Source organism: Pseudophryne corroboree, chromosome 2 (genome assembly GCF_028390025.1).
Source record: "Pseudophryne corroboree isolate aPseCor3 chromosome 2, aPseCor3.hap2, whole genome shotgun sequence".
Taxonomy (NCBI): Eukaryota; Metazoa; Chordata; class Amphibia; order Anura; family Myobatrachidae; genus Pseudophryne; species Pseudophryne corroboree.
Window position 1 is genome coordinate 128,037,421 of NC_086445.1, and position 26,843 is coordinate 128,064,263.

General features: G+C 48.1%; 1 protein-coding gene and 1 long non-coding RNA gene across 2 annotated transcripts in view; one reads left to right on the forward strand and one right to left on the reverse strand.

The window, feature by feature from the left end:
• The window catches only part of LOC135002931 (uncharacterized), an 86,413-nt gene extending 78,214 nt beyond the window's left edge, over positions 1 to 8,199 (reverse strand). The window contains exon 1 of the long non-coding RNA XR_010204036.1: positions 7,941 to 8,199. This is a non-coding gene — a long non-coding RNA (uncharacterized LOC135002931). The remainder of the gene's footprint in view (positions 1 to 7,940) is intronic.
• The window catches only part of WASF3 (WASP family member 3), a 248,033-nt gene that overhangs the window by 41,831 nt on the left and 179,359 nt on the right, over positions 1 to 26,843 (forward strand). Inside the window, exon 2 of the mRNA XM_063951702.1 lies at positions 2,067 to 2,222. The gene's annotated coding sequence lies outside the window, so the exon portion shown is untranslated. The remainder of the gene's footprint in view (positions 1 to 2,066; positions 2,223 to 26,843) is intronic.

Sequence of the window (26,843 nt, forward strand, 5' to 3'; positions counted from 1 at the left end):
TCGACAAGCGACATACATTGAAAGACCTGCAGTTCCAAATTATTGATCATATTCCAACCAATCTGAGAGGTGGAGACAGAGCAGCTACCCTACTTAGACGAGAGGCAACGTGGATGTACAGATTGGACACTGTGAGGCCGAAAGGTCTTAATGACAGAATCCAATGGAGTGTTTTCTGAGCAACAGTCATCAGTCTTCATCACCTTTTAAAAGGACGGTTGCACCTCCGATATCCCTAGCCATGTACCAGACCCAGTAGCCTCCACTCTGTGTGACCTATGTATGCCACATAGTACTTATTTTGAACTTTGGTATATCACTGTATAAATTGGGGGTTTACTGTACCAGCAAACTGCTTGTGATATGTTTATTATGACAAATTAAGTGCCAGATAACCAGGAGACCTTCCACCCAGGCCGGTATGCATTTTTAATCACTTGCTTTATGTTATGACAGCATATTGTAACAGTTCTTTCCCGGCCCGCAATCATCACTTGCACTATCAATCATCCCCAGTTTGAAGTCGCGCCTCCTCCGCGACTCCGGCACCCGCACTTGCCACAGACGTCCATGGCAACCATGGAGCGTCAGGATGTCATGGCAACGGGGCGGCCTGAGACGCGCTGGAGGGCACGTGACCGCAACACTGACATGTCACCACATCCGGGACGGAAGCTCCAGGCTCCCCCGGACGCTGCAGTCCTTCCCACACGTGGGTCCTCCTCACCATAAAGGTAAATTGTTTTTCACTGTTTTCACACTTTGTATTGTTTTTGGCTCACCTTGAAAATGGGGCTTGCGCGCCCCGAAACGTTGGATTCACCAGCCATGAATTAAAAGCACCAGCACTTTATTCTCGCTGTGTCAGTCTCTGAGTGCCGCTGTTTGCTACACAGCCTGCTACCTGCATTAATTTCTCCAGAGGGCACCTGAGCAATATACTCGTCTTCAGGAGAGTGCCGATCCGACATTTGCAAGTATATATATATATATATATATATATATATATATATATATATAACACAGACACACTAGTTTTACGGACCCAGCATGTACTGGGTCACCTCAGTCCCCGCCCCCGTGCTTGGCTCCACCCAGTTCTGGAAACCCCCCATGAAAATCCTGCGTTTGCCACTGAGATGGGCCTAATTGTTTGTGTCGCTTGGCTTAGTCATACAACTACCTCATTGCAATTATTTTTCTTCTTTGCATTATGTGCTGTTTGGGGACTAGTTTTTGAATAGTGCCATCCTGTCTGTAACTGCAGTGCCACTCCTAGATGGGCCAGGTGTTTGTGCCGCACACTTGTGTCGATTAGCTTAGTCATACAGCCACCTCGGCGCAACTTTTAGGCCTAAAAACAATATTGTGAAGTGTGAGGTGTTCAGAATAGACTGGAAATGAGTGGAAATGATTGTTATTGAGGATAATAATACTGTAAGAGCAAAATTACCCCCAAATTCTGTTATTTTAGCTGTTTTTATGTTTGTTTGTTTTTTTCCAAAAATCATCCATATCCAAAACCAAAACCAAAACACAAAAGGGTGGTTTTGGCAAAACCAAGCCAAAACCAAAACACGAAAATGGAATTAGAACCAAAACACAAAACACGAAAAGTGCCAGCCGTACATCTCTAGTTATTAGTCCTCGAGGTCTTAATGATCTCAACTCGTTTACCAGTTTTCTTTAATTCTATTATGTAATGGTCCCCAATAAGTAGATTCTCTTCTTGGTTATTAGTTGGTTTTTTTATATAACATTATTTGGGGCAATCATCATTAAAGCAATTTTGATGTGGTGCAATGTTTATAACTTGTCAGCTATATTTATGAGGATACATTGTATTTACTTCTGCATTTTTTGCTATCTCTATGATGCGTTGTGATGATATGATGCCTTAAAGATACATATGCTTACTCGTACATCTGAGCGGTTGAGCTATAGAATCATATGAATGCACAGATGTGTGTGTTTTGTTATGCTGTTGTTGCTATGATGTTCCACCTAGCTTAAGGCACTTGATTAATTGTCTGTTGTTGCTCTTTTTTTACATGGATCGGCTTCAGTATATGGTTGCCGGGTTACCTGTAAACAATATTGACGTGCATCGCGGGTATGCGCGATGACATCACTTGCCTGCGCCAGAATCTCGGGCCGGGACTCCCGCACCCGGGAACGCAGCCAATCTCTGTCTGTTTGGGTGATATGTGGAGGGATATAAGGTAAGAACCACTTGATTTGTATATTTCCTGAAGACAATCTTATTACAAATTGAAACGTTGAAAGAATCCCTTGTGTGACTTCATTTGTTTTGACAATCGGTTGTGAGTGCCGCATCAGCATCTATTTTATATATATATATATATATATATATATATATATATATATATATATATATATATATATATATATATATAATATTGTGACAAGAACACTGGGATAGTGTTTGAGGGCAGGTATATTTGTCCCAGGTTCTTGTCTTACATGTTTTAGAAAATGTTAACTTCTAGGAAAAATGCTTTTTGTTTTGTCTGAACCTTTTCAGTTTGCTGTAAAAGCTGGGTAAAGGCTCTGAGAGAGAGATAAGGCGAGTTCTAGACATTGGGCCCAGTTCGGGTCTTTGGCCTCACAGAGGGCTAATCAGGGTTTCAGCTGTGTTAGAGTGATATAGTGCTTCTAACCTGATTAGTAGGGGCAGACTGCCTGGGAAGGCTGCAGGATCTGTGTGTGAGAGACACGCTTTCTGATGCAAGTAAGCTATACAGTATGTACTGAAGAACTCTGTGTTTTGTTTAGTGACAGTTAGGAACATCTTATGTTTAGTTAGTGCCGGACAGGCAAGGTATTTTTATTTTGGGGTTTGTTTTATTTTCTGTTTCAATAAAACTGGCCGGGGTCAGTTGTACCAGAAACTGGACTTGTGTTGTTCCTCAGCTGCTGCGTGCTGCCATATTCCCCAGGAAAAGGCACCTTGCACCCCTACAGTGTTACAACTTATATATATATATATATATATATATATATATATATATATATATATATATATATATATATACTATCAACCGGCACTCTCACTTCCATGCAGCTGCCGCGGTGCTCTTTATAACGTCATACAACCTCTTCCAAATAAGGCACTCCACGGACTTTCATCAGAAATAATAACAGCTCACTGCGGGGCTTGTAACTGCAGTTACAAGCCCCGCAGTGAGCTGTTATTATTTCTGATGAAAGTCCATGGAGTGCCTTATTTGGAAGAGGATATATATATATATATATATATATATATATATATATATATATATATATATATAATCTCATCTCATCTCCAAACTCCGGCACTCATTGGAAACCACAGGAAGCTGTACCCGGTGCCTTCCTCACAAATAGCTGAAGCCTATGTGTAATACAGGCATGGCCAAACTGCAGCCCTCCAGCTGTTGAGAAACTACACATCCCAGCATGCTCTGACACAGCTTTAGCATTCTCTGACAGCAAAACTGTGTCAGGGCATGCTGGGATATGTAGTTTCACAACAGCTGGAGGGCCGCAGTTTGGAGATACCTGGTGTAATACATCCTCCAATGGCGGCACTCAGGAAAGACATATTTGCCTACCTGACCCTCTCCATGAGGGAGAAAATGCTCTGTTCCTGGACTTTCCTGGTAATGTATGATTGCCATCACCTGTGGTGAGCTAGTTAATTGATAAGAAAGCTGTTTCACCACAGGTGATGGCAATCATACATTACCAGGAAAGTCCAGGAACAGAGCATTTTCTCCCTCATGGAGAGGGTCAGGTAGGCAAGTATGAGGAAAGAATAAAGAAGACTCATACAGCAGCTTGTTAGGCAACGTTTCAGCGTTTCCTTGCGCTTTTATCAAGCCAATTGAATGCAATACAAACATACATGGGGTTTATATACCCACAATCCCAATTAACCCCACAGACAGGGCCGGATTGGCCACTACAATGACCGGGGAGATTACTGGTAAGCTGATGGGTGCACGGGGCCGCCTGTCATCACTTTCCCCGCCACCTTAGTAGCTCACCCGGTCACGTCTTTTGTGCATGACAGCCGGCCAGTGGGTGGCGTACGAAGGGGTGCAGGGAAAGATTACAGGCGGCCCCGCACACCAATCAGAGCTACTAGTGCGACCGCTGTCAGGAGAAGAGTCCTCCGCCAACCTGAAAGGAGGTACGAGCGCCACAACACCAGCCAGTGACGTCACGCACCTCGGAGGAAGAGATGGTGTGATCAGTTCAACAGCCTGCACTGTGCTCCCCGGCCCGCCATCAGCTGCAGCTTCCCAGACTGTGTAGCGAGGAAGGGGGACACAATGGGGAAAATCGGGGCTGACAGGGAGATGTCCTCTGATTGCGCTGTTAATGGCTCCTGCTGCAATTTGTCTTAATGTAATATGATAACTGTACCACTAACATAAAAAGTTATATGTCCAATCTCCTATATATTTGACTCTGTGACTCCTATCTGTGACTCTGTGCCTGGCCGTAACGCTGGGTGGAGTCAGCAAGTCTCTGCTCCTGCTGCCTGTCCATCTCTCTCTCTCCCCTCCCCCCACCCATCAGCAGCTCTGACTCTCCGGCCGCTGCGCCGGGCCAACAACAACGGCTGATGCCGCCCCCGGCATACACATTAGGAGGGACGGGTGGCGCAGGAGAAGGCTTTCATAGCCCTCCCTGCCCCGCGTACACAGACCCGCCGCCTCCTCCGCACACATCCAGCTGTCCGCTCTCCTCCCTACCGCCCCACGTCTCTCTATTCCCTCCCTACTGCCCCGCGTCTCTGTATCTCCTCCCTACCGCCCGCGTCTGTCTGTATCCCCTCCTCCCTACGCCTCTGTATCCCCACCCTACCACCCCGCGTCTCTCTAACCCCTCCCTACCGCCCGCATCTCTCTATCCCCTCCCTACCGCCCACGTCTCTCTATCCCCTCCCTACCGCCCTGCGTCTCTCTATCCCCTCCCTACCGCCCGCATCTCTCTATCCCCTCCCTGCCGCCCTGCGTCTCTCTATCCCCTCCCTACCACCCTGCGTCTCTCTATCCCCTCCCTACCACCCCGCGTCTCTCTATCCCCTCCCTACCGCCCCGCCTCTCTGTATCCTCTACCTGCTGCCCCGCGTCTCTGTATCCCCTCCCCAACACCCTGCATCTTTGTATCCCCTCCCTACCGCCCACGTCTCTCTATCCCCTCCCTGCCACCCTGCGTCTCTCTATCCCCTCCCAGCCGCCCCGCCTCTCTGTATCCTCTACCTGCTGCCCCGCGTCTCTGTATCCCCTCCCTAACACCCTGCATCTCTGTATCCCCTCCCTACCGCCCTGCGTCTCTCTATCCCCTCCCTACCGCCCTGCGTCTCTCTATCCCCTCCCTACCGCCCTGCGTCTCTCTATCCCCTCCCTACCGCCCTTCGTCTCTCTATCCCCTCCCTGCCGCCCTGCGTCTCTCTATCCCCTCCCTATCGGCCCGCGTCTCTCTATCCCCTCCCTACCGGCCCGCGTCTCTCTATCCCCTCCCTACCGCCCCGCGTCTCTGTTTCCCCTCCCTACCGCCCTGCGTCTCTCTGTCCCCTCCCTACCGCCCCCTGCGTCTCTGTGTGCCCTCCCTACCGCCCTGTGTCTCTGTATCCCCTCCCTACCGCTCTGCGTCTCTCTATCCCCTCCCTACCGCTCTGCGTCTCTCTATCCCCTCCCTACCGCCCTGCGTCTCTCTATCCCCTCCCTACCGCCCTTCGTCTCTCTATCCCCTCCCTGCCGCCCTGCGTCTCTCTATCCCCTCCCTATCGGCCCGCGTCTCTCTATCCCCTCCCTACCGGCCCGCGTCTCTCTATCCCCTCCCTACCGCCCCGCGTCTCTGTTTCCCCTCCCTACCGCCCTGCGTCTCTCTGTCCCCTCCCTACCGCCCCCTGCGTCTCTGTGTGCCCTCCCTACCGCCCTGTGTCTCTGTATCCCCTCCCTACCGCTCTGCGTCTCTCTATCCCCTCCCTACCGCCCTGCGTCTCTGTATCCCCTCCCTACCGCTCTGCGTCTCTGTATCCCCTCCCTACCGCTCTGCGTCTCTGTATCCCCTCCCTACCACCCTGCATCTCTGTATCCCCTCCCTACCGCCATGCGTCTCTGTATCCCCTCCCTACCGCCCTGCGTCTCTGTATCCCCTCCCTACCACTCTGCGTCTCTGTATCCCTTCCCTACCGCTCTGCGTTTCTGTATCCCCTCCCTATGGCCCTGTGTTTCTGTATCCCCTCCCTACCGCCCTGCGTCTCTGTATCCCCTCCCTACCGCTCTGCGTTTCTGTATCCCCATCCCTACGGCCCTGCGTTTCTGTATCTCCTCCCTACCGCCCCGCGTCTCTGTATCCCCTCCCTACCCCCCTGTATACCATACACGGTCCATACCACTGGCTCCTGGATACCTCCCTGACAAACCCTCACCAGGAGTACAGGAGCCATAACCCCCTGCGGTGCCCCCCAGAGTTACCGGTATATCGGTGATGCTCCGCTCTGCCGCCTCCTCCCTATCCCTCACACAGCAAGCGCAGGACGCAAGCCCAGCACCGAGCACATGACCGCGCTGTCCATGCCCATTGGCCCTGGTACCAGCTCCAGCCATTGCCCCCTCCTCCTCCTACTGCACCTGAGGGGGGCGCGCACATAGTGCATGCAGAGGGGACTGGTGCACCTGCGGCCACGTGGAGGCCTTGCGTGCGCAATATGTCCGTGTTGCTACACCTGAAGGATGGTACGGCGTAGAGAGAGGACACAGCTGCCCCTGCTCCGCATTGTACCAGCACTCCCCTCTGTGTCTAATAACACCATATACCTCTTCATGCGGGTATGTCTATATCACATACATCCTTATCTGTGTCCTATATATTGTTACAAATAAAATGACATAGGTATAGGTCCCGCACCCCCTCCCCCCACACCTGCATCCACCTCCCCCTCCACTCGCAGCATCTACATACTCCCTGCCTCATCCGCGGTCCCCCCTGCACCCGCTACATTCTGTACATCGTGCTCTGCAGGCACTGTTCACTCCGTCGCAAGGGGCTACGCCCCCTTCACCATTGGAAGCACTTTCGTCGTGCAATATTTAACCACTAACAAACCTAGGAATGCAGGTAATACTCATACAAATATTGAACCGCAGCAAGGCGTGCAGGGGTTAAGGTGGCGTAGCCCCTTTCGACGGTGTGAAGAGCGCCCGTAGGGCGCGATGAAGCACCTAGTGTATGTATGTATGTATGTATGTATGTATGTATGTATGTATGTGTATATATATATATATATATATATATATATATATATATATATATTTGTGTGATTTAAATCAAAAGAAGAAATGTGGTGTTCAATGGATATGAACATATGTATATATTCACTCGTGCATGTGTAGATGTGTATATAGATGAATTTGAAGGGGTTAAATATTTGTAATTAATGTATTAAATTATATAGTTAATGTGATATATAGAGCAAGTGTTTAACATTACAGCCTGTAGTAACATAGTATAGAAAAGACAGAGAAGAAGAGGCTATGTGGGCTCAGAAATTGCTGTCAGTGATCATTCTGTCAAGCACTGACAGCTCTGTCAGAAAGCTCTAGAATGTCACGAGCGCCCCGCGAGCGCTACAGTGCTACTGAACGGGGGGTATAGCTCGTGGCTTAGGCGGAAAGAGGGGGGCACGAGCTGTGAGTCTAGAGCAGTATAAATAAAGCTCATCGCCGGTGATTGTCAGTCTGCAGTTCCCTCTGTCAGCGCCCGCACCCCGATGCTTACTGCTGCTGAGAGCTGTAAACTTGCTGTAAACTATACAGCGGCGGTTGAGACTAGGGGGAGTGGTGCCATACAGAGCTTGCCGGGCAGAGCAGAGGCGCCGAGAGCGGGCAGCGGAGGCAGAAGTGACCGCTGAGTCTGTGTACCTGTCCTCTGTCCCAGGTGCCGGCAGAGATGGGAGAAGTGCCGCGTCGCCGGGGTGCCGCTGATATCCAGGTGGCTGTGGCATCCTGCACGGCGGCTGGAGAATCGGAAGCTGCAGGCAGCGGAGCGGAGGCGGATGGAGTGGTCCTTGATGAAGGGATCCCAGAGCTGCGCGTCCTAGCAACCTAGGCAGGCGTTCCAGTCCAGAAGCTGTCATCCATTGCAGGAGACAGTCCGGTGTCATCATCCACCACCCCCTGGGGGAGGAGTTGCGGGAGTGTGCATTGAGGAGTGTAAGTGAGAATATACTGCACTAACACTTACACTCATTTAATACCCACACTGACATTATGGATTCTAGCAATAGCCACTACAGAATGGGCAGCAAATGAGGACAGGATATGTATGTGGGTATGCCCATGGGACACTAGCGAGACTGTACTGTATGAGATGGAAGCAGTGATCCTATAGTATATTGCAGGATTGGACTTATTAAGCTGAGCACCAATCAGAGAGTCGGGGGAGGAGCTACACACTAGGAGTTCAAGTCAGTCAAAAAGGAGACAGCGAAGTCACTAAAGGGGTTTTAAAAGAAACCTATGGCTATAAATATACACCCCTTATAGTCTTATCAAAACTAAAATTAGCATAGTCAGCCCTTGGTTGGTAATGGTAGTCTATACTGAAGAGTGGACATTAAATAGACTTTAAGTATATTAATAGTAGGGATGATACAGCGCCAAATCAGAAAAGTATTCCTAGCAACTAACCGGTTACTGGTTTATTAATATGGTATGCGATTAGCCTGTAATTATTCCCTTAACCTTATATAGGGAGTTATACCTTCCCTAATTAGATCGTTTCATAGAAATGGGAATAGACATCAAATATGTATATATATACACAAGGGAGATGAAACTACCTATGCAGCTGAGCAGGTCTAAGGATATAACACCTTGATTTATAGTTATATAAAGCTACATCGAAGAGACATTAAAAGGAAGAGACATTATTGCTGTAAGCTCAGCCATATAAGCTATAAATAAATTCTCAGGATGAGAAGAGTTAACTTTCCTCTTTAAGGGCTACATATAGACTCTAAGCCACGGAAGAGATATTGTGTGTCCATTTAATTAAATGCTCAGCTAGGTCAGTGGACTGCAACATGGTGGATACAAAGTAATGTAATCTGTTCCTAACGTTAAACAACAGTATCTTCACAAAGAAACTGTAACTACTTACAGAGAAAAACAAGCAAAAATGAGTACATTGTCAGCAAATTCAGGAAATTCTTCAATTTAGTAACCTAACTTTCCATATAAACCAGGAGGACTACCAGGATTACTTGCTAGTAGGTGTATGGGCCCCATCTTGTGCAAATTTTCAGGTTTATGAGTACCCGGGTCACTCATAAGCAGTAAATTCCATGATGTATATTTTTTTTGTACTGCATGCAATATATCTATATGTATGGGTATTTGTGGGAATTTAGAGAATGATAGCATTATTATACGTATGTTCTAGTTATAAATAATATGTGTTAAAACTGTTTACTTACCGACTGCCTTTCTGGAAGCTACTTGGTGAGATCTGCAAAAGAAGAACAGGTATATGAGTAATATGCACATATATTTCTCTAACGTCCTAGTGGATGCTGGGGACTCCGTCAGGACCATGGGGAATAGCGGCTCCGCAGGAGACAGGGCACAAAAGCAAGCTTTTAGGATCACATGGTGTGTACTGGCTCCTCCCCCTATGACCCTCCTCCAAGCCTCAGTTAGGTTTTTGTGCCCGTCCGAGAAGGGTGCAATCTAGGTGGCTCTCTTAAAGAGTTGCTTAGAAAAAGTTTTTAGGTTCTTTATTTTCAGTGAGTCCTGCTGGCAACAGGCTCACTGCATCGAGGGACTTAGGGGAGAGAATTTCAACTCACCTGCGTGCAGGATGGATTGGATTCTTAGGCTACTGGACACCATTAGCTTCAGAGGGAGTCGGAACACAGGTCTCGCCCTGGGGTTCGTCCCGGAGCCGCGCCGCCGACCCCCTTGCAGATGCTGAAGATTGAAGAGGTCCGGAACCAGGCGGCAGAAGACTTTTCAGTCTTCCTCAGGTAGCGCACAGCACTGCAGCTGTGCGCCATTGTCTGTCAGCACACTTCCCACAGCGATCACGGAGGGTGCAGGGCGCGGGGGGGGGGGGCGCCCTGGCAGCAATGTAGAATACCTGTATGGCGAAAAATACATCACATATAGCCCTTGAGGCTATATGGATGTATTTAACCCCTGCCAGACTTCACAATCTCCGGAGAAGAAGCCCGCCGAAAAGGGGGCGGGGCCTATTCTCCTCAGCACACAGCGCCATTTTCCCTCACAGAAAGGCTGAGGGGAAGGCTCCCAGGCTCTCCCCTGCACTGCACTACAGAAACAGGGTTAAAACAGAGAGGGGGGGCACTGATTTGGCGATATACATATATATTAAATGCTATATGGGAGGAACACTTATATAAGGGTTGTCCCTGTATAATTATAGCATTTTGGTGTGTGCTGGCAAACTCTCCCTCTGTCTCCCCAAAGGGCTAGTGGGTCCTGTCCTCTATCAGAGCATTCCCTATGTGTGTGCTGTATGTCGGTACGTGTGTGTCGACATGTATGAGGAAAATGTTGGTGAGGAGGCGGAGCAAATTGCCTGTAATGGTGATGTCACTCTCTAGGGAGTCGACACCGGAATGGATGGCTTACTTATGGAATTACGTGATAATGTCAACACGCTGCAAGTGGGTTGACGACATGAGACGGCCGGCGAACAAATTAGTACCGGTCCAGGCGTCTCAGACACCGTCAGGGGCTTGTAAAAACGCCCATTTACCTCAGTCGGTCGACATAGACCCAGACACGGACACTGATTTCAGTGTCGACGGTGAAGAAACAAACGTATTTTCCTTTAGGGCCACACGTTAAGGGCAATGAAGGAGGTGTTACATATTTCTGATACTCCAAGTACCACAAAGAAGGGTATTATGTGTGAGGTGAAAAAACTACCTGTAGTTTTTCCTGAATCAGATAAATTAAATGAAGTGTGTGATGATGCGTGGGTTTCCCCCGATAGAAAATTATTGGCGGTATACCCTTTCCCGCCAGAAGTTAAGGCGCATTGGGAAACACCCCTCAGGGTGGATAAGGCGCTCACATGCTTATCAGAAAAATATCCTAAAAAGTATACACACACATGCTGGTGTTATACTGTGACCAGCGATCGCCTCAGCCTGGATGTGCAGAGCTGAGGTGGCTTGGTCGGATTCCCTGACTAAAAATATTGATACCCTTGACAGGGACAGTATTTTATTGACTATAGAGCATTTAAAGGATGCATTTCTATATATACGAGATGCGCAGAGGGATATTTGCACTCTGGCATCAAGAGTAAATGCGATGTCCATATCTGCAAGAAGATGTTTATGGACACGACAGTGGTCAGGGGATGCAGATTCCAAACGGCACAAAGATGTATTGCCGTATAAAAGGGGAGGAGTTATTTGGGGTCGGTCCATGGGACCTGGTGGCCACGGCAACTGCTGGAAGATCCACCGTTTTTTACCCTAAGTCACATCTCTGCAGAAAAAGACACCGTCTTTTCAGCCTCAGTCTTTTCGTCCCTATAAGATATCTGCCCAGGGATAGAGGAAAGGGAAGAAGACTGCAGCAGGCAGCCCATTCCCAGTAACAGAAGCCCTCCACCGCTTCTACCAAGTTCTCAGCATGACGCTGGGACCGTACAGGACCCCTGGATCCTACAAGTAGTATCAAAGGGGCACAGATTGGAATGTCGAGGCGTTTCCCCCCTCGCAGGTTCCTGTAGTCTGCTGTACCAATGTCCCCCTCCGACAGGGAGGCAGTATTGAAAACAATTCACAAGCTGTATTCCCAGCAGGTGATAATAAAATTACCCCTCCTACAACAAGGAAAGGGGTATTGTTCCACACTATAGGGTGGTACTGAAGCCAGAAGGCTAGGTGAGACCGATTCTAAATCTGAAAAATTTGAACACTTACAAGGGTTCAAATCCAGATGGAGTCACTCAGAGCAGTGATAGCGAACTGGGAACAAGGGGACTATATGGTGTCCCGGGACATCAGGGATGCTTACCTCCATGTCCCAAAATTTGCTTTTCTCACCAAGGGTACCTCAGGTTCGTGGTACAGAACTGTCACTATCAGTTTCAGACGATGCCGTTGGAGTGTCCAAGGCACCCCGGGTCTTTACCAAGGTAATGACCGAAATGAGGATTCGTCTTCAAAGAAAATGGACGACCTCCTGATAAGAACAAGGTCCAGAGAACAGTTGGAGGTCGGAGTAGCACTATCTCAAGTAGTTCTACGACAGCACGGGTGGATTCTAAATATTCCAAAACCGCAGTTGTTCCGACGACACGTCTGCTGGTCCTAGGGATGATTCTGGACACAGTCCAGGAAAAGGGTGTTTCTCCCAGAAGAGAAAGCCAGGGAGTTATCCGAGCTAATCGGGATCCTCCTAAAACCAGGAAAAGTGTCAGTGCATCATTGCACAAGAGTCCTGGTAAAAAATGGTGGCTTATTACGAAGCGCTTCCATTCGGCAGATTTCACGCAAGAACTCTTCAGTGGGATCTGCTGGACAAATGGTCCGGATCGCATCTTCAGATGCTTCAGCGGATAACCCTATATCCAAGGACAAGGGTGTCTCTCCTGTGGTGATTACAGAGTGCTCATCTTCTAGAGGGCCGCAGATTCGGCATTCAGGATTGGATGCTGGTATCCACGGAGGCCAGCCTGAGAGGCTGGGGAGCAGTCACACAGGGAAAAAATTTCCAGGGAGTGTGATCAAGTCTGGAGAATTCTCTCCACATAAATATACTGGAGCTAAGAGCAAATTTGTAATGCTATAAGCTTAGCAAGGCCTCTGCTTCAAGGTCAGCCGGTATTGATCCAGTGGGATAACATCACGGCAGTCGCCCACGTAAACAGATAGGGCGGCACAAGAAGCAGGAGGGCAGTGGTCAAAACTGCAAGGATTTTTCGCTAGACGGAAAATCATGTGATAGCACTGTCAGCAGTGTTCATTCCGGGAGTGGACGACTGGGAAGCAGACTTCCTCAGCAGGCACGACCTCCACCCGGGAGAGTGGGAACTTCATCGGGAAGTTTTCCGCATGATTGTGAACCGTTGGGAAAGACCAAAGGTGGAAATGATGGCGTCCCGCCCGAACAAAAAACGGGACAGGTATTGCGCCAGGTCACGAGACCTTCAGGCGATAGCTGTGGACGTCCTGGTAACACCGTGGGTGTAACAGTCGGTGTATGTGTTCCCTCTTCTGCTTCTCATAACCAAGGTATTGAGAATTATAAGACGTAGAGGAGTAAGAACTATACTCGTGGCTCCGGATTGGCCAAGAGGGACTTGGTACCCGGAACTTCAAGAGATGCTCACAGAGGACTAATGGCCTCGGGAGCTAAGATGGGATTTGCTTTCAGCAAGAACCATGTCTGTTCCAAGAGGAACCGTGGCATCTGCCTCTAAGAAAGGACCTGCTCCAGCAGGGTCCTTGTCTGTTCCAAGACTTACCGCGACTGCGTTTGACGGCATGGCGGTTGAACGCCGGATCCTAAGGGAAAAGGCATTCCGGAAGAGGTCATACCTACCCTGGTCAAAGCCAGGAAGGAGGTGACCGCACAACGTTATCACCACATGTGGTGAAAATATGTTGCGTGGGTGAGGCCAGGAAGGCCCCACGAAAAAATTTCAACTAGGTCGATTTCTGCACTTCCTGAAAACAGGAGTGTCTATGAGCCTCAAATTGGGGTCCATTAAGGTTCAAGTTTCGGCCCTGTAGATTTTCTTCCAGAAAAAATTGGCTTCAATTCCTGAAGTCCAGACGTTTGTCAAGGGAGTATTGCATATACAGCCCCTTGTGTGCCTCCAGTGGCACCGTGGGATCTCAACGTAGTGTTGGGATTCCTCAAATCATATTGGTTTGAACCGATCAAATCTGTGGATTTGAAATATCTCACATGGAAAGGGACCATGTTGTGGCCCTGGCCTCGGCCAGGCGATTGTCAGAATTGGGGGCTTTGTCTTAAAAAAAAAAAAAAAAAAAAAGCTCATATTTGTTTTTCCATTCGGACAGGGCAGAACTGCGGACTCGTCCCCAGTTTCTTCCTAAGGTGGTGTCAGCGTTTCGCCTGAAACAACATATTGTGGTGCCTGCGGCTACTAGGGACTTGGAGGACTCCAAGTTGCTAGACGTTGTCGGGGCCCTAAAAATATATATATATATATATATAATAAATATATATATATATATATATATATATATATATATATATATATATTTCCAGGACGGCTGGAGTCAAAGTCTGATTTGCTGTTTATATTGTATGCACCCCAAAAGATGGGTGCTCCTGCTTCTAAGCAGACTATTGCTCGTTGGATTTGTAGTACAATTCAGCTTGCACAGTCTGTGGCAGGCCTGCCACAGCCAAAATCTGTCAATGCCCATTCCACAAGGAAGGTGGGCTCATCTTGGGCGGATGCCCGAGGGGGTCTCGGCTTTAAAATTTTGCCGAGCAGCTACGTGGTCAGGGGGGAACACGTTTGTAAACTTCTACAAATTTGATACCCTGGCTGAGGAGGACCTGGAGTTCTCTCATTCGGTGCTGCAGAGTCACCCGCACTCTCCCGCCCGTTTGGGAGCTTTGGTATAATCCCCATGGTCCTGACGGAGTCCCCAGCATCCACTAGGACGTTAGAGAAAATAAGATTTTACTTACCGATAAATCTATTTCTCGTAGTCCGTAGTGGATGCTGGGCGCCCATCCCAAGTGCGGATTGTCTGCATTACTTGTACATAGTTATTGTTACAAAAATCGGGTTATTATTGTTGTGAGCCATCTTTTTTAGAGGCTACTTCATTGTTATCATACTGTTAACTGGGTTCAGATCACAAGTTGTACGGTGTGATTGGTGTGGCTGGTTTGGGTCTTACCCGGGATTCAAGATCCTTCCTTATTGTGTACGCTCGTCCGGGCACAGTACCTAACTGAGGCTTGGAGGAGGGTCATAGGGGGAGGAGCCAGTACACACCATGTGATCCTAAAAGCTTGCTTTTGTGCCCTGTCTCCTGCGGAGCCGCTATTCCCCATGGTCCTGACGGAGTCCCCAGCATCCACTACGGACTACGAGAAATAGATTTATCGGTAAGTAAAATCTTATTTTACACCTATACATAGAAGCTGTTGTTAATTATTAAAAGTAAAAAAAAATATTAGGCTACCCAAGCAGCCTAATTATTATAACATTGGCTTGGGTGGAGGCACATTAATTAGATATCCATTCTCTGGGACATAAGGGAGGGTTACATTTGGAGGCACCGCGTGAGATCATTTTGTAAGATACTCAGGGATAAGTGAAGCACAGTAGCCTGTCACTGACCTAGGTTGGGGGTGTTGTCAACTCGGGGGTTCTCCCGATGGTAGGGGAGAGGAACCACAGTTGGGTCAGAACAGGGATGGCTTGATATAGGTCTTCCTCATACAGGACTCTGACAGTAAAGCTTGGTGAAAATATTTAAGAACTTTATTGCAGGAAGAGAGCAACACAATGTCACATAGCAGAAAAGGAACGTATGGGGGGGGGGGGGGGGGGGGGGAAATGTCCAGGCCTATAGGAGAACTTAACAAGCACAAAGGAAGAGAAAAGTTGCCTTGAAATGGTGCACAATATTTTATAAATAAAATTTAACTTTTTATAGTATTATTAAAAAGAATTTGCGAAATATTAAAATAAAGACACACAAATGAAAGGATAGAAAAAGAAAATGTTTTTAAAAAAAAGTGTATAACTCACTGTGCACAGGTTGTCCACCCAAAATGTGCCATAAAGGTTAGTTATTAATAACTCATCAAAATTATTGTTATTATTAATAATTAAATTTGTTTTGACAAATAAGGTCCATGCAATCAAGCCCAATAAGTATAAGTTAGTACTTATTGGCCCTCATTCCGAGTCGTTCGCTCGTTCTTTTTTTTCGCATCGCAGTGAAAATCAGCTTAGAGCGCATGCGCAATGTTCGCACTGCGACTGCGCTAAGTAATTCTGCTATGAAGAAAGGATTTTTACTCACGGCTTTTTGTTCGCACCGGCGAACGTAGTGTGATTGACAGGAAATGGGTGTTACTGGGCGGAAACACTGCGTTTTATGGGCGTGTGGCTGAAAACGCTACCGTTTCCGGAAAAAACGCAGGAGTGGCCGGAGAAACGGGGGAGTATCTGGGCGAACGCTGGGAGTGTTTGTGACGTCAAACCAGGAACGACAAGCACTGAACTGATCGCACAGGCAGAGTAAGTCTGGAGCTACTCTAAAACTGCTAAGTTTTTTTTGTTCGCAATATTGCGTAAACTTCGTTCGCACTTTTAAGATGCTAAGATACACTCCCAGTAGGCGTAGACTAAGCGTGTGTAACTCTGCTAAATTCGCCTTGCGACCGATCAACTCGGAATGAGGGCCATTGTTCATTATTATCTGGATTAATATTCCAAAAGTATGTTTCCATTCATAATTCTACTCCTCTTTGAATTAATGATCTCACTGTCAGACAGGTTTCTCCTTATAGTTAAACTAAATCTTGATGTTAAGCCATAATATGTTTGCAAAATTCTTGCTCTTGTAAAGTTGGTGATGCAGATGGGGTTGATGTCTATAATGAATGATCTATAATTTAGTTTAATATCTTTATAGATATGACTTCTGACGTACCAAATTCTTCTCACAGAGCAGTGAATGTAGGTGGCAGAGTTTTAGAATGTACAGTTGTAGATGCTGTCATAAGAATGTTGCAATATCTGAGGTAAAAGTATCTTGTTACAATGTATCAATGCCTCCTGCTGGCAGCGTGGTTAGATGGCTTTTGCTGACAGATCATGAAAGTGTAGCAGAATCTAAAGGGAAATATATTTTGTTACAAAGTATCGAGGTCTCCTGCTGGCAGTGTAATTAGGTAGCTGAGAACTTGTAAGCAATGTTAAAGATTCCAGGAAAAGAAGAACTTGTGAGTGTTGGTACAAGATAATAGTGACTGAAGAACTTGTGAGTGATGTTTTTAAAGATACTGATGATTTGAAGACAGTGGCGGATTTAGGGGGGGGGGCACCAAGGCACGTGCCCCCCCTGTCATTTTTAGTGCATACTGACATGCGGACGAGCGTTCGCATGTCAGTCTGCGGTCTCGTTTCCTCCCCTGCTGTTAGGAGGGACACGGAGGGCACAGTGCGCGCCTCTCCTGTGTCCCTCCTGGGTCTCCGGCGGCCGCTGGTCTCATAAAGGAAGTGCCGTTCGTGAGCACTTCCTTTATTACAGTGACCCGCGGCCGCCGGAGACACAGGAGGGACACAGGGAGGCGTGCACTGTGCTGTGCCCTCCGTGTCCCTCCTAACAGCAGGGGAGCGGGGGGAGCAGCGGCGGCGGCGGAGGAAGGGGGGGGGACGCACTGGGGGGGAATATCTGGCACTGGGGGCATATTTGGCAGGGAGGGGGGGGGGAGAATATCTGGCACTGGGGACATATATGGCACTGGGGGGAATATCTGGCACTGGGGGCATATATGGCACTGGGGAGGGAATATCTGGCACTGGGGGCATATTTGGCAGGGAGGGGGGGGGGAGAATATCTGGCACTGGGGACATATATGGCACTGGGGGGAATATCTGGCACTGGGGGCATATATGGCACTGGGGGCATATGTGGCACTGGGGGGGGATATCTGGCACTGGGGGCATATATGGCACTGGGGGGGGATATCTGGCACTGGGGCATATGTGGCACTGGGGGCATATATAGCACTGGGGGGGGGGGGCGATATCTGGCACTGGGGGCATATGTGGCACTGTCGGGGAATATCTGGCACTGGGGGTATATGTGTACCTGGCACATGGGGGGGGGGGCTATATTTGGCACTGGGGGCATGTGAGTACCTGGCACCGTGGGGGAATATCTGGCACTGGGGACATATGTGGCACTGGGAGCACAGCCCTAGCAACAAGGACTACCTCCTAGCAACGAGCATGACACCCAGTGCATGAAACCCCTGGCAACGAGCATGACACCCAGTGCATGAAACCCCTGGCAACGAGCATGACACCCAGTGCATGAAACCCCTGGTAACGAGCATGACACCCTGAGCATGAAAACCCCTGGCACCGTGCATGGAACCAAGAGCATGAAACCCCTGGCAACGAGCATGACACCCAGTGCATGAAACCCCTGACAACGAGCAGGTATTTGAAAAGTAATTAGAAGCCTTACTGTAGGACTTAATGTGTAATGGGCATTACGGTGTGTGGCATAATGTATCACGGACATTGCGGTGTGTGTCATAATGTGTCACAGGCATTACGGTGTATGGTATACTATATCGCTGGCATTGTGATATGTGGTATAATGTCTCAGGGTCATTGCAGTGTGTGGCATAATGTATCACGGACATTGCGGTGTGTGTCATAATGTGTCAGGCATTACGGTGTGTGGTATACTATATCACGGGCATTGTGGTATGTGGTATAATGTCTCAGGGTCATTGCAGTGTGGCATAATATATAACGGGCATTGCGGTGTGTGGCATAGGGTATAACGGGCATTGCGGTATGTGTCACAGGCATTACGGTGTATGGTATACTATATCACGGGCATTGTGGTATAATGTCTCAAGGTCATTGCAGTGTGTGGCATAATGTGTCACAGACATTGTATGTGCTATAATGTATCAGGGGCAGTACAGTGTGTAGCATAATGTATAACGGGCATTGCGATTCCTGTCATAATGTGTCACAGGCATTACGGTGTGTGGCATAATGTGTCTGGGGCATTACAGTGTGTGCATATTGTGTCATGTGCATTATTGTGTGTGGAATAATGTCTAAGGGCCATTGCAGTATGTGGAATAATGTATACTGGGCATTACTATAAGGAGGAAAAATGACAAATAATGTAAGGGGCATGAATCAGGATTATTTTTCTTTCCTGTGGTGGCCAACGTCTGGGCATGCAGGTTGCAAAACTGGGGTATAAGGTAGTCTTTTCCTGCAATACCACGCCCATTCCAATGAAGCCACGCCCATTCCAATGAAGCCACACCCCTTATGGTGCCCCCCCTGTAATTTTTTTCTGGATCCGCCCCTGTTTGAAGAACTGGTGAACGGTGGTTAAAGACTTTGTTGATTTGAAATACTTGTGAGCGGTGGTTAAAGACACTGATGATTTGTATGACTTGAGAGCGGTGACTAAAGACTCTGATGATTTATAGAACTTAAGAGCGGTGGTTAAAGACACTGATGATTTGTATGACTTGAGAGCGATGATTAAAGACACTGTAGAACTTGGGAGCGGTGGTTAAAGACACTGGTAATTTGCAAAACTTGGGAGCGGTGGGTAAAGACACTGGTAACTTGCAAAACTTGGGAGCGGTGGTTAAAGACACTGGTAACTTGCAAAACTTGGGAGCAGTGGTTAAAGACACTGATGACTTGTAGAATTTGAGAACGGTGTTAAAAGACACTGATGACTTGTAGAACTTGAGAGCGGTGTTTAAAGACACTGATGACTTGTAGAACTTGAGAGCGGCATTTAGCCCGCAGCCCATGCTGACTCCAAGAAGCACTGGTGACTGGATTGCAGAGGAACACACCAGCCGCTGTATACGCTGGAACTGTGCAGCAACTGGCACCTGGAAGTGCCGGAGACACTGGGGTACGACTGCAGAGAGATTCACCGGGAACAAGAGCACTGGCATCCACTTCAGGGGAAAAGACGACACTCAGGCCCCGAGGCTCTGCCCGGCGTCTGCCTTTGAATCTCCCGCCTCCGCTGGATTGGCGGAACAGTCTGATGACGTCACCTGCTCCCCGCCCAAGTGATGCCGGGTGTCATGGCGGCGCCCCTGCCCCGGGGGAACCGCCGGGAGCTGCGCCAGCCAGACGCCAGAGCCCGTGGACCATCGAAGGCGGAGGCCGCAACACAGACCAGCAGGCACGCAGGGGTAAGTGCGGTGAACGCCGCCTATGGCGTGTGACAGTACCCCCTCCTCCAGGAGTTGCCCCCGGACACTTTCCAGGTTTTGTTGGATGTCTGGAATGGAAAATCCGTACCAGTCGGAGAGCCATAACTTCAGTAGCCTTGACCCAGCTCCTCTCCTCGGGGGCCAAAACCTTTCCACTCCACCAAATACTGTAGATTCTTGTGAAGATAACGAGAGTCAAGAATAGCTTTGATTTCAAAGTCTGTTCCAGCTTCAGACTCTGCAGAGGTTGGCCTCGGGGACTTTAAATGGAACCGGTTTAAAATAAGGGGGCAAAGGAGAGAGACATGAAAGGAGTTTGGTATCCGGAGGTGGGAAGGCAATCCCAATTTGCAGACAACTGGGTTCAGGACTTGTAACACGGGGTAAAGACCAATAAACTTTGGGGCGAACTTCATAGTGGGCACCCTTAACCGGAGGTTGCGGGTGGAAAGCCATACCCTGTCACCAACCTTGTATTGGGGAGCTGCTCGTCGCTTCCTATCCTATAACTGATAGCGGCCGGAGACTCTCTTGAGATTAGCATGAACTCGACTCCAAATTTGGCTGAAGTGCCGAAGAGTAGAGGCTGCAGCAGGAACATCCTCTGGAGGACAAATGGGTAATTCAGGAACTTTAGGATGGAACCCATAATTAATGAAAATGGGGACTCACCAGTCGAAGAGTGGTACAGATGATTATGGGCAAACTCGGCCCATGGCAACAGTTCCACCCAATCATCTTGCGAGGGAGAAAGATAAACATGGAGAAAAGTCTCTAAATCTTGATTGACGCGTTCAGTTTGCCCATTGGTTTGTGGATGGTAAGCGGATGAAAACTTGAGTTTTATTTGTAAGGCCGTACAGAGAGCTCTCCAGAATCTTGCAGTGAATTGACCCCCCCGGTCAGAGACGATTTCCTGAGGTAAGCCGTGCAGGCGGAAATGTTCTCGGATAAATAACAAAGCCAACTTGGGAGCTGATGGTAACCCGGTCAAAGGTACAAAATGTGCCATCTTAGAGAAACGATCGATAATTACCCAGACAGTATTGTGACCCTTGGAGAGGGGCAATTCGGTGACAAAGTCCATAGAGATATGGGTCCAAGGCCTCTGAGGAATGGACAGTGGATGCAACAACCCCGCAGGAGGCAAACGAAGAATTTTGTGCTGAGCACACTGAGGACATGAGTTGACATAATCTTGAATATCCTTCTTCATAGTGTCCCACCAGTAAGACCTTCGTAGAAACTCCCACATCTTTTGAACTCCAGGATGACCGGAAAACTTGGAAATATGAGCCCACTGCAACAACCTTGGTCGAAATTTAGCTGGCACAGACATTCTCCCAGGAGGAGGACCCAGAGCGGTGGGAGCCGCTGACATAGAAACTGGACTGAGAATCAAAGCCTTCTCAATGGAATTCTCCTCATCCGAAGCTGTTAAGGAACGGGATAAAGCATCAGCCTTGGTTTTAAAAGTCCCAGCCCGGTACTTAATAACAAACGAAAACCGAGTAAAGAAGAGCGCCCATCTAGCTTGATGGGGATTCAAGCACTGGGCCGTCTTGAGGTACAACAAATTCTTATGATCAGTGAAAATTGTAATTAGGTGTTTAGCACCTTCCAAAAGATATCTCCATTCCTCCAAGGCAGATTTTATTGCCAAAAGCTCTTTGTCTCCAATGGTGTAATTCTGTTCCGCAGGAGAGAATTTGCGAGAATGGAAACCACATGGATGTAACTTCCCATCTGGAGCGTACTGCGAAAGCACGGCACCTATGCCTACCGTGGAAGCATCAATCTCCAAAAAGAATGGTTTTGAAAAATTTGGTTGTTGAAGTAGTAATTTGCAAAACCCAGAAATCATTGTACCGCTTTCAAGGAGAGAGGCTGAGTCCAGTCCCGGATGGCAGTGAGTTTCTCTGGATCCATACGAAGCTCCGTACCCGAAATGATGTAACCAAGAAACGGAATAGAAGGAACCTCAAAAGTACATTTGGAAATCTTGCCATAGAGATGTTTCTCTTGCAATCGAAGAAGTACCTCTTTGACCTGTATTCTGTGCTCTGTGAGATTTTTAGAAAATATCAGAATGTCATCCATATATACCACTACACTTAGGTATAGCATATCCCGAAAGACTTCGTTAATGAATCCCTGGAAGACGGCAGGGGCGTTGCTGAGGCCAAACGGCATTACCAGATACTCGTAATGCCCGTCCCTGGTATTGAAGGCCATCTTCCATTCGTCCCCCTGTCGGATACGTATCAAATTATAAGCTCCCCTTAAATCAAGCTTGGTGAAAACTCGGGCTCCGCGAACTCTATCAAAAAGCTCCGTAATGAGCGGCAAAGGATACTTATTCTTAATGGTGACATCATTTAGACCACGATAGTCAATACATGGTCTCAGCCCTCCATCCTTCTTCTTCACAAAAAAGAAACCCGCCCCCGCCGGGGAACTAGAGGGGCGGATGAATCCTTTCTGCAGATTAGACTTGATATAGTCCGACATAGCTTGGGTCTCGGGCAATGATAAGGGATAAGTGTGACCCCGAGGTGGCATTTTCCCCGAAATGAGCTCAATGGGGCAGTCCCAGGGTCTATGCGGTGGTAGCTGATCGGCCGCTTGCTCCGAGAACACGTCAGAAAACTCCCGATAGGCCTCCGGAATGAGCCCTTCATCTGACTTGGAAGATACACGGAGCAGATAGACAGGGGTGAGACAATTTGAATGACAAAAAGAACTCCAAGATGTTATTTGTGTCGAACTCCAGTCGATGTGAGGGTTGTGAAGTTTAAGCAAAGGAATGCCAAGAACCAGATCGTGGGGCATCTCCCGAATCACTAGGAACTCCAGGTGTTCTTGATGCAGAGCTCCCACTTGCAGTTTGATTGGTACTGTACAACTTGAAATCAGACCGTTAGAAATTTGGGTCCCATTGATAGCAGTCAACGTAATAGGTCGTTCGACCGACCGTAGCTGAAAACCCAGATCCTGGGCACAGGAAAGGGAAATAAAATTCCCTGCAGCCCCTGAGTCCAGCAGAGCCTTAACGTGTTTGGCTATTGACTCGGAGAACAGAGACACGGAGAGTAAACAGTCCACTGGCGGAGAAGGTTTAGAAGAAACCCCTAGCTCGACTCCTCCGGAATAAGCTAGGACTGCCCGTTTCCCGGGCGAGACTTGCAAAACTTGAGAAAGTGATCCGCGGCTCCACAGTAGAGGCAGAGTCTACCCTCACGACGACGCTGATGTTCTTCTGGGGACAGCCGAGATCGATTAATCTGCATGGGTTCATCAGGACTTGGAATAACCGTTTGCTTAGACGGAAGAGATCGGACCCTTGATCGATCTGACCGACTACGTTCGCAACCTCGTTCCTGCATGCGAAGATCCACCTTTACACAGAGCGAGATCAACTGTTCTAAAGAATCCGGCAAATCTCTAGTGACCAACTCGTCCTTTAGACGATCGGAGAGCCCATTCCAAAATGCAGCCCGAAGGGCATCATTATTCCAGCGCAGTTCTGAGGCTATGGTCTGAAAATTAATCACATACTGTCCCACTGAACGAGAGCCTTGTCGGACACGAAGCAAGTCTGCAGAGGCAGCGGTCATCCTGCCGGGCTCATCAAAGATCCTCCGGAATGACGTAATGAAATTGGTGTAACTAGAAACCAATGGATCAGATCGCTCCCATAATGGAGACACCCAATCCAACGCTGAACCCTCGAACAAAGAAATAATGTATGCCACCTTGGACCGATCAGTAGGGAAGTAATGTGAAAGAAGTTCAAAATGTACCTCGCACTGATTGAGAAAACCACAGCAATTCTTTGGATTCCCATTATAGCGAGAAGGAGTAGGGAGCTGAAGGCGTGACCTGGTTCCAGGAGGATGGAACATTACTAGAGACAACCACTGGAGCGGGTACTGGAGCTGGAGCCGGTACTACTGAAGCCAGAGAAGTCTGAATTTGATCCAGCCGGCCAGATAATTCCTGGAGATAATGCATCACCTGGACCTGTGCTGCTTCCTGATTTTGTACTCGAGAAATCAAGTCCTGGATGGTACTTGCCTCTGGGCTTCGATTCCCCCGGGTCCATGAGGCCTGAGCATACTGTCACTGACCTAGGTTGGGGGTGTTGTGAACTCGGGGGTTCTCCCGATGGTAGGGGAGAGGAACCACAGTTGGGTCGGAACAGGGATGGCTTGATATAGGTCTTCCTCATACAGGACTCTGACAGTAAAGCTTGGTGAAAATATTTAAGAACTTTATTGCAGGAAGGGAGCAACACAATGTCACATAGCAGAAAAGGAACGTATGGGGGGAATGTCCAGTCCTATAGGAGAACTTGTAAGCAATGTTAAAGATTCCAGGAAAAGAAGTACTTGTGAGTGTTGGTACAAGATAATAGTGACTGAAGAACTTGTGAGTGATGTTTTTAAAGATACTGATGATTTGAAGAACTGGTGAACGGTGGTTAAAGACTCTGATGATTTGAAACACTTGTGAGCGGTGGTTAAAGACACTGATGATTTGTATGACTTGAGAGCGATGATTAAAGACACTGTAGAACTTGTGAGCGGTGGTTAAAGACACTGGTAACTTGCAAAACTTGGGAGCGGTGGTTAAAGACACTGGTAACTTGCAAAACTTGGGAGCGGTGGTTAAAGACACTGGTAACTTGCAAAACTTGGGAGCGGTGGTTAAAGACACTGGTAACTTTCAAAACTTGGGAGCGGTGGTTAAAGACACTGGTAACTTGCAAAACTTGGGAGCGGTGGTTAAAGACACTGATGACTTGTAGAATTTGAGAGCAGTGTTTAAAGACACTGATGACTTGTAGAACTTGAGAGCGGTGTTTAAAGACAGTGATGACTTGTAGAACTTGAGAGCGGCGTTTAGCCCGCAGCCCATGCTGACTCCAAGAAGCACTGGTGACTGGATTGCAGAGGAACACACCAGCCGCTGTATACGCTGGAACTGTGCAGCAACTGGCACCTGGAAGTGCCGGAGACACTGGGGTACGACTGCAGAGAGATTCGCTGGGAACAAGAGCACTGGCATCCACTTCAGGGGAAAAGACGATACTCAGGCCACGAGGCTCTGCCCGGCGTCTGCCTTTGAATCTCCCGCCTCCTCTGGATTGGCGGAACAGTCTGATGATGTCACCTGCTCCCCGCCCACATGATGCCGGGTGTCATGGCGGCGCCCCTGCCCCGGGGAACCGCCGGGAGCCGCGCCAGCCAGACGCCGGAGCCCATGGACCATCGAAGGCGGAGGCCGCAACACAGACCAGCAGGCACGCAGGGGTAAGCGCGGTGAACGCCGCCTATGGCGTGTGACATAGCCACAATGCCCCAATATACCAGGAGTGAAGCATTTGATTGGTGTATAAGAAAGGGAGTAACTCCTGAAAGGAGTTTTGTATTGATGGGGGATCTCACAGACACCACTGATGGTACAATTATGACAGAGATGCTATTTCTTTTTGGGGTGAAGCAACCAAGGATTGCTGATAAACAGTTCAGGAAAAGTGGAGAGATGTGTGCTGTATTAATAACTACTAGTCATGACTTAGAATCTGAATTGTTTCCCAAAGTGGTGGCTGTGAGATCTAACCCGGAACGCAGATGGATAATTATATGGCCTGAAAAGGATGGCAGTGAAAGGGCTGCTGAACCATTAATTGTGGGTGACAAGTCTTATCCGGTTAGTGGAGATCCCTCTGCAGCTGTGGGAGAAGGTAGTCAAGCACAACGCATTGAAGAAAAATTAGGTAATCAGTTAGAGGTTACAGCTGATAAAGTAGTACATCAATTGGGAAGGTGGCACTATGAGGGTAGCTATAGGTGACTTTTTTCAGGAATACTTCCTGTGCCTACTGGTGAGGAATCTTATGAGGCCTGGAGGGAGGCAGCCATACAGCAGTCGGAGGAGTGGCATTGCCCCAATCATATAAAGAAACAAAGGATAGTAGAGAGTTTACAGGGAACCGCTATGGGAATTATTCAGGCTACTAGGAAAAGTAATCCTGGGGCTGCTGTGGCTGACTACTTTCGGGCCTTAGAATACACATATGGGACATTGGAGGATGTAGGTGATTTGGTTGCTCCATCATACTTATCAGGAGACAGGAGAAAAGTTGTCACAGTATGTGTACAGACTCGATAAATTAATCCATAAAATCGTAGATAAAGGAGGGTTAGCTCCCGCTGAAGTGGATAGTAGCTAATTGAAACAATTAATTAGGGGAGTATTAACAACTGACCCTGTAGCTCAGCGGTTGCGTTGTACAGCTTTATTATTAGGAAGTCCCACCCTTAATGATCTAATTAAGGAGATCACACAAGAAGAAGCTTTAATCGCTAATAGGGAAAAGACTCATGCAAAGGCTGTCAAAGTGGTGGTAACCTCCCCTGAGGCCCAAGGGTTGAGGGAAGACAAGTTAGTTACCTTGGTAGTGGAACAAAATAAGAAAATAGACCAGCTTATTCTTGCTCTAAATCAAAGGGTAGTACCCTCCAGCATTACTTCCAGTAATTCATCGAGGGGGTTTAACAGTGGCAGGGGAAGTCTTAGGAGACGTGGAAATTTTATATGCAGAGGGTGTTTCAGATGCGGACAGTTTGGACACAGAGCAGTGGAATGTTCTATAGGCTGGGGAATGAATGGAGTAGGAACTAATGTTCAGTCAGATAATTCCATTCATCAGGGAAACGATGGTGGGAGATTGGCGGGCCCCTCGCCGTCTCCCAGAAATTAGATGTAGATTCAATGGGGAGTACCCAGTGGAGTAGTTCTATTCCGGATGGTATGATAGGA